This window comes from Bidens hawaiensis, unplaced genomic scaffold, assembly GCF_021521415.1.
Source record: "Bidens hawaiensis isolate Kalapana, Puna unplaced genomic scaffold, B.hawaiensis_p1.1 tig00005013_1, whole genome shotgun sequence".
Lineage (NCBI taxonomy): Eukaryota > Viridiplantae > Streptophyta > Magnoliopsida > Asterales > Asteraceae > Bidens > Bidens hawaiensis.
In genome coordinates, this window is record NW_027491317.1 from 850,001 (window position 1) to 859,192 (window position 9,192).

The 9,192-nt window shown below is 34.9% G+C and overlaps 1 non-coding gene across 1 annotated transcript; it reads right to left on the reverse strand.

Annotated features, from left to right (window-relative positions):
- Positions 1-2,084: 2,084 nt before the first annotated feature.
- Positions 2,085-2,157, reverse strand: TRNAT-UGU (transfer RNA threonine (anticodon UGU)). The gene has a single exon. It is a non-coding gene; the product is annotated as a tRNA-Thr (tRNA).
- Positions 2,158-9,192: the final 7,035 nt, after the last annotated feature.

A 9,192-nucleotide genomic window follows, 5' to 3' on the forward strand; every position in this document is an offset into this window, starting at 1 on the left:
CCGGATTCGATTCCATCTTACTTTACTGGAATAGTCTACCAATGAAAGAAACTATTCTTATTTGATTGAAGTTACAGCTTAGAATAACCTCAGTTGGTTAAATTATGATACAAAGAAGAAAAAGAATCATTGTATGATGAAAATAGAATAACCGCCCATTTTTTTGTGTTGTATAGTTACGTGTATACACTATACAATCAACTATAAAAAAATTCTTTTATCTATTTCTATTTTTAATAGAATAGATAGATAGGATAAGGGTTTTTTTGATAACTCTAAAACTGGCCTATAAAGCAATTTGAGAATTCTTCTGATATGGAATCATAGTCTAAATAGATAGAATCATGATCTAAAGATATCCATTAACCATAAAATATAGACCCCTCGCTCAGTCAATTCATTATAATTTCTAATTTCTTGATTTAATCCGGTGGTATAGTATAAATAGATAATCAGAAAAAGAAGAAAACATTGTTTTTGCAAACACGAATAGAAATAGAATTTTTTTTTTTTAGTTTTTGTAAGAAAACAATTTTATCTTTATCCCCCCAGTCTAGAAGGAAAGATCCTGCTTTTATTATGATGAAAAATTTTCTATCTTGATCGCTTTCTAGTTAGATTCTAGTTAGAATTGATTGGTTGTACCTACCCAATAATCTAATATGAATGATTCCTTATTCACTCTATTTTCGGTTTTGGGGTCATAATCATTATGTAGGAGAGATGGCTGAGTGGTTGAAAGCGTAGCATTGGAACTGCTATGTAGGCTTTTGCTTACCGAGGGTTCAAATCCCTCTTTCCTTACCTTCACCTAATTTACCGATCTTACTAACCACAATAGATCAAATATCAATGGATACAACTATTCCAACAGTTAGACCTTTCTTTGATATGGATTCTCTAATAGATTCTCTATTTCTAATGGCTGTGGTACGGAAAATACTGTTAAAGAAAAGAGTAGACAAGGAATGAAAATATCCCTCTCGGTCTATGACACCTAAATGGAAGAAAAATCCGGATCAAACCCTTATTTATCTTAACCTTAGGTTAATTTACTTCGCCGAAAGGGAGCAAAATGGGTCGAACCCTTATTCTTATTCGTTTTTATTTTCTTGTTTTTTTAAGTCTGACGAGAATAATATTCTACAACTAGCAATTCATTTATTTTCAAGCCGACCCATTTATTATCTATTATTTGATTGACTAATCCTTTATATTGGAATGGTTGAAGAGTCAAATGGTTTGGCGATTCCTGAGGAGGGGATGAGTCGAGAGAATTTTGAATTAGAGCTCTAGATTTTTGTTCATCCCTCGCCGCAATAGTATCTCGGGGTTTGCAGAGATAACTTGGTATATCTACTATACGACCGTTGACTAAAATATGTCTATGGTTAACTAATTGGCGAGCTCCTGGAATAGTCGGAGCCATACCCAACCGAAAAAGAATGTTATCCAGGCGCATTTCAAGTAATTGTAGTAAAACCTAACCTGTTGACCCCTTTGCCTTTCCGGTGATACCAACGTATTTAAGTAATTGTCGTTCTGTAAGACCATAATGAAAACGCAATTTTTGTTTTTCTTCTAGGCGAATACGATATTGAGATTTTTTCCTGGAACGCGATTGGTTTCTAAGATCACTTCCAGCGCTGGGCCTTTTATTAGTTAGCCCCGGTAAAGCCCCCAGGTGACGTATTTTTTTAAACGAGGACCTCGGTAACGCGACATAAAGACTCCTTCTTATTTCTATTTAATTATTAATTCTTATTGATGAAATTTCATTTTACAGAATAAAACTAAACTAAAAATGAACTAAATTCTAAGTAAAGATAAAGCCAAATTTACTGAAGTATTAAGAATAATGAGAAGAGTTAGATAAATATAAAGATCTTTCTATTCTATATATAGCAAAAGAAAAGGACTCTTTTCGTGAGATAGTTGGATATTCCTATAACATAATAACATAAGAAATCAATGGCTTTTCCGAAAAGAGGAAGACACTTTATTTTATTTATTTTTTCAATATTCTTTGATTGCAAAGATGCATTATCAATCATGTAAAACATCGAATAAAAGAAATAGCGAAAAGCCGACTATCGGAATCGAACCGATGACCATCGCATTACAAATGCGATGCTCTAACCTCTGAGCTAAGCAGGCTCACATAACATAAATTCAACATGCATAGGAATTCAACAAACTCTTAGAATCTTTGCTATTAACTATTTGAATTCTTGGCTCTTCCATCCATTTAATTAGAATATATTAAAGAATATAATATAGAATAAAAAATAACTGTTAAATATTATATTATAGTAAATATTATAGAACATAACGATTAATTTAGCGATACAGAATTTTTTTTATCACGATTAAAGATTCTAAAAAAAATCGATCGTTCAAGTATTCGAAATTTTAGGGTAAAATCAGTGAAAGAGAGACAGATATATAGGGTATGTATCCACCTATATTGAATTGCGGATACAGAAATGATAAAATGGTTTTTGATTGGATCGAATATGAGCCTCCTATAGAAGATGAAAGAAGATAGACAAGAGATCAAAGACAAAGCTTTTTCGAGACAGGAATCAGCATCTATCTAATGAATTAAACGGTTCCGAGAAAGAAAAAAGGGAACGAGATCGCAATGAGATTTTCATCTCAAAAAGGGGGATATGGCGAAATTGGTAGACGCTACGGACTTAATTGGATTGAGCCTTGGTATGGAAACTTACTAAGTGATCACATTCAAATTCAGAGAAACCCTGGAATTAAAAAATGGGCAATCCTGAGCCAAATCACGTTTTCCGAAAAAAAAAAAAGGTTCAGAAAGCGAAAATCAAAAAAGGATAGGTGCAGAGACTCGATGGAAGCTGTTCTAACAAATGGAGTTGATTGTCTTACATTGGTAGAGGAATCCTTCTATCGAAACTTCAAAAAAGATGAAGGACAAACCTGTATACATAGAAGAATTGATGTGAATCGATTCCATATTGAAGAAAGAATCAAATATTCATTGATCAAAGCATTCACGCATAATCTGATAGATCTTTTGAAGAACTGATTAATCGGACGAGAATAAAGATAGAGTCCCGTTCTACATGTCAATACCGGCAACAATGAAATTTATAGTAAGAGGAAAATCCGTCGATTTAAAAAAATCATGAGGGTTCAAGTCCCTCTATCCCCAATTTGACTCCCTAATTCTTTATTGTATCCTTTTTCTACTTTTTGCGTTAGAGGTTCAAAAGTACTTATCTTTCTCATTCAAGACTCTTTATACAAATGGATCCGAGCAGAAATGTATCACATGTCACATGTGGCATATATGATACATGTACAAATGAACATATTTGATCAAGGAATCCCCATTTGAATGATTCACGATCGATCTTTTTATTCATATTGAAACCTACAAAGTTGTTCTTTTGACAAATTATAGGACCTGGACGAGGCTTTGTAATACCCGTTCAATTGACATAGACCCACATTCTCTAGTAAAATGAAAATGAGGATGATACATCAGGAATAGTCGGGATAGCTCAGTTAGTAGAGCAGAGGACTGAAAATCCTCGTGTCACCAATTCAAATCTGGTTCCTGACACATGATTAATTTGTATGAGTCTCTACTCTACCAATTCATTGATATGAATACATATTCATTAAGTCTTTTCCAATTTTGAGAATCCCAATGAATCCCTCATTTTATTGTATTTTTTTTATTCAATACATAATAAAAATACAAACCATAAAACAAACGAGACTTCAATTACTTTGTTTAATCTAGAATAGAACCTTGAATCTATAGAATTGTAGAAGTGAAGATTTGTTTTTTATCATTCAATGAGCATCTTGTATTTCATAAAAATTGGGAGCAATATAATCCTTCCGTAAAGCCCATCCTATCCAACTTTCAGGCATTAAGATACGTTTCAAATGTGGATGATTATCATAAGAGATTCCCAACATATCATAAGATTCCCGTTCTTGAAAATCCACACTTTTCCAAACCCAGAAAACAGACGGAATTCTAGGATCCCTCCTCAGGGCAAATACTTTTATGCATACCTCTTCTGGTTGATCCACGCCATACTCTATTCTAGTAAGATGATACACACTAGCTAATAGTCCGCCCGGTACTACATCATAGGCGCATTGGGAACGGAGATAATTGTAACCATATACATATAAAATGACAGCAATGGAATGCCAATCCCCGGGTTTTATTTGTAAAGTCTCTATTCCTTGTTAATCAAAGCCCAAAGAACTATGAATTAGCGCATGCTTAACTAGCCAAGCAGACAAATTACCCTGCATCTTTTTTATCTCTCCCGCATTTTTTTGTAGGTATAAGTATTTCAGATTTCCGATAAAATTTCTGAAGATTGAGCCACAACTTTTATTCTGTGCAATGGAATCCTGTCTAATTTACTAATTTGTGGGAAGATACTGAACCTTTACCAACCAGCGACTCCTCCATGGCCCTAACGGCCTCATCAACGATCTCGGGTATGGCGCTATGGAGCACCTGGTATACCTCATTCGCGATAGCCGCGTGCATAGCAGGATTTAAGACGGGGTTATCCCCCTCCTCATGAATCGGGGTTTCCTGCTGGGGAGTAGGAATCTCAATCTCAGCTTCGGCACGCGGCTTATGGCCACGGCCGCGAACACTAGGACCACCTCTCTTAACTGCTTGAGTATTAACCATGACCTATCCCTACAAAGACAGAATTTTAACACGATTAAGTACAGGTGGCATTTAGAACATGTAAGGTAAGGGTAAACTGCTAATGACGTTGATCAAGTGTAATTAGTCGTTTACTTTACCCGTCAATCCTAAGCACCCCCTGCCTCTAACCTCGTTAGCCTTCTATCTAACACTTAGACAGTTAATCACATACTGGAAACTTTTAAATTTAAAGGGATGACTAATAATTTAAAGTTACCTCTTGGCGTGCAGCTACTCGCAGTGGGCATACTGGTCTCTTTTCTTACAGTTCGAGTCCAAGCATTCCGGGATGCTTGGATCCCTCGAACCATGGCTCTGATACCAACTTGTAGGGCCCCGAACTCCGGGAACCCCACAGTTGGTATTCATACAAAACACTTATGAAAATAATTAAACTTGAAAACGGTTTCTTCCATTAAAACGAACATATCAGAGTGTCAATTTAGCGAAAAACGTGAAAAATGAAACAAGTTCCCGAAACCCGGGAATTTGCCCAAAACCAAATTAAATATAACTTTTATAAGTCCTTTGAAATAAAATGTTCATAAACCGTTCTTCATTCTAGTATGCCCTTCACCGTCCAAGTAACTCCGTGCAGGTCCAAGTGATAAGGCATCCTCTTCCTAACCTGAAACTCACACTAACATGCACACAAAGTCAGCTTGAGCTGAGCGAGTTCAAGTTTTAAATAAATAATATCAGTAGTAACAATTATGATAGTCATGCCAAAAGTTTAAAAATAAAAGAATGCATCCATTAAATCATCATTACCGAGAACTAAACATTCTTATACATACATATATAAAATGTATATATAAACATCCTTTCAAGTACATCCCTATACATATAACAATATATATATATATATATATATAACATCCACGTATAACATTAGGGTCGAGCAAACGTACAACCCAAACACGTAACATCAACGCATGCAAACACAAAGTAGGCATACGCAACATCAGTAGTCGAAACGACTACAACATCGCGAAATATAGGCCAAGCAATAATGTGTATATATATATATATATATTTATATTTAACATCCCAAGGCCTACCATATACTAGCAAGCCTATATAAAATCGTTTAAAACATTTCATCATGTAAGAAAACACTTAGGTGTGCATGCTAGCCCAAAACTTAAAAAGAGTAAAAGGGGGCATCGTGAACTCACCTGAAATCAATCGAACACCTGCAACGAGCTAGGAAATCCCTAAGTGCACAATCACAAGCAAGGGCCTGTAAATTATACACAACGCGTTACTAAACTAGACCGTAAGAAGACTCTTGCCTAATGGGCCATTCAAGCCCAACACTTTGGCTCAAGGCCCAACAACATGGCCCAAGGCCCAACACTTGGCCCAAGGCTAATCAAATCAAGTCGAATACGCGCGTAATAAACCTTCAAACCATTTGTTAAACGAATTAGCCCCAAATGGACCAAATTCCCATTTTAAACCTTTTCATTCGTCATAATTATGTCACCCGAGTTGATAGGGTTGACAGTTCCTTTTTACAACTCTCAATTTAACAATTAAACGAAAATTCGGGCACCGCCGACTCGATTGACCAAGCACCAACCAAAACAGCCCCGAGCATCAAAAAAATAATTTTCCCATAGCCTTTAGACTCCCCTAGGGCCATACAAACTGATTTGGTTGGTCATCCAACCGATTAACGCATCAAACTCAACAATTTGCAATTCTACACCCGATAAACCCTAGTTTTCGAACTAAAATCGATTGACCGACCTAAACACCTCCAATGACCACGGAATTTTAATATGATATAAATGCCATACCTGGGAATCTTTCTACACCGGAAACTATAATTTTTATCCACGGGAAGTGGGTCAATTACTCCTTGGCCGAAAACCTGTCCAACGAAAAGTTTCGGCAAAATTGAGCATCAAAACGATTAGGGGTGAACAAAAAGAGTGTTGGGGCTTGTAGTACATACCTTGAACTACTTCTAGGAGCTTGGAATTGATCAAAAAGTCGAAGCAATGAAAGGGGGGATGGTTGTATTCGGCCAATTGCAACAGTAGCTAGGCTAGGGTTTTTTTTTTGTTTATTGATATAATACAAATATGTTTCATCCAAGTCCCTCGAATTTGCAAGATTTGGCGACTTGTAAGGAAGGTTAAGGCTTTTAACGTAGCGGGGATGACGTAAAGGCTCCCAAGAAACGTCGGTTAAGTCCCGAGAGTTATACATACTCTACAAGCTTTAATTCTTGAAACCGGAATTAACGGGCGTTACAAGAATCCCCTAAATTTCAGTTATGACTTAACCCTGGAAAATATTTAGTTATGGACTGGGATCGTAAGTTAGACACTTAAAAGAAAACCCGAACAGGACCCCTGACCCTTCTCAAGAGACACCTATGGATTTCTAACAAGTTTTAACGCACACCAGTATTTGAAAATCAAGTTCCCTTAAGGTCACCTAATTAATTATGATCTACTTCCTTTATACGAAATTCTACCTTACAGCGCGGAAATCAAAGGCAATTCAAAATATTTAATTGATTCAATAAACAATAATAAATAATCAACCCTAGACAGACTCCTTACGAAGAACTAAATCTAGCAAGAATAAATAATAAAGATCTATTAATAACCTAGCACTTTACAGATTTTAGGTTAGCAGCACACTTAGGTTTATTTGACAATATTATTCCTATGATCTTATCATGAAATCAACCATAAAATAATCAAGAACACAAAGTAATTGACCTAATAGCAACCTATCATATGACAAACAATAATCAAGGAAAGTTATGGAACAAAACTCATCAAACAATCCTAAGTATTTATACGCATCAATTTAAATATATAAATAAATCTTTATTAAACCATAAAAACCATAACAATAAATAATCTCAAGTCAAATCAGAACATCAAAGTAGGTTCATCATAACCTAGGCAGTCTAAGAGTTTAGCCAACAACCATGCTCAAGAACAAAAGATAATAAATAGATTCAAATAATAAATTCATGACGAAAATAATAAATTAAACTGACTAATAAGGATTCTTGGATGAATAGGTGTTGAACACGAACACCATATGGTTGAACCAAAGGCTTGCTTTCTATTTTCTTTCTTGCAGCTGCTTTCTGTTCCGTCTGACTTTTTCGTGCGTAGCCCTTCTCTTTCGTCTTTCTGTTGGTCACGGCTGCACTTTTGTTTCAACTCCAAATAATGTTGTCAATAATATGCCTTTCCTGTTAATCCTTTTTAAAGTTGACGTGGGATCCTCCGGTAATTGCCGACTTCCAATCTTGTGCCCAGCCTCAAAAATCGATAATAATAATAATATATTTTTTTTTTCTATCTTCGGAATTCCCAACCAAATATATAGAATATTATGCTAAACTTTCCACCGACTTCTTTTTCTTTTCTTTGGCCCACCTCGAAACCCAGTTTTGTTTAAAACCTACCAAATATAAACATGAGTTTTTTTTTTTATAACTTATTACATGGCCTATGTAACAATGTGATTTTAACTAGAAATTTGTGGCCAACATGATTCCACCAAAGTTAACAACGTAATCTTTTCAACTATATTAGTTTTCACATATTATAAAAATCATGTTTTTAAATTAATTTTCTTGTATATATAATTAATATTAAAGAACTACATATATAAAATTGGTTAAAGTATTACTCGTTGGTCTCAAGTTTAGTAAATGTGCTCAATTTTAACTTATTATCTCTTATAATCCTAAAAACCCATATATGAACCAACAAAGAATAATATGTAATAAAAATCAACTCAAAACCAATTTAAAGTGTAGGAAATATTTATATAATAATATGTGTATTTTTAACCACATCAAATATTCCCACACTTAAACCTTTTTCGTCCCTGAAAAAAGCTATTTGCAGTGGGATCAGAATCGGAGAAATACGATCTTAAAAACGTATTAGGTTATCTTAAAATTTAGAACAACGCAAAAACTGCGATAACCGATATTGTTGTCCACTTAAACCCATGCCTTTGTCTTTACCGGGACAAGTAAGACCCAACTATTATTATTATTATTATTATTATTATTATGTATATAATCTAGTAAGACCCGCTTTATTTTAGATTTTACCGGATCAAAACACCCCAACTTGACTTAAACCTCATAATAGCAGAATAAAACATTGTTGCACATTTTTCATGAACAGCTAAGACGATCAAGGATATTGTTTATCCACCTAAATTTAAACATCAAAGTATACCAATCAGCCATTAGATACGATTAAGGTTCAATTATTGAACTATCTAGCAAGTGTTCCCCATTACATGACATAACCCCGTTATCAAGCAACACCTCGGACCCATTACCACACGTGATTTTACAAGTTTCCATCTATCGGTTTATATACGTCGTGTCTTTAGTTGATTCTGTTCTTAATGGTATGGGACGCAAGTAAGAGGACCACATATGACTAACAGCGGGATGATCA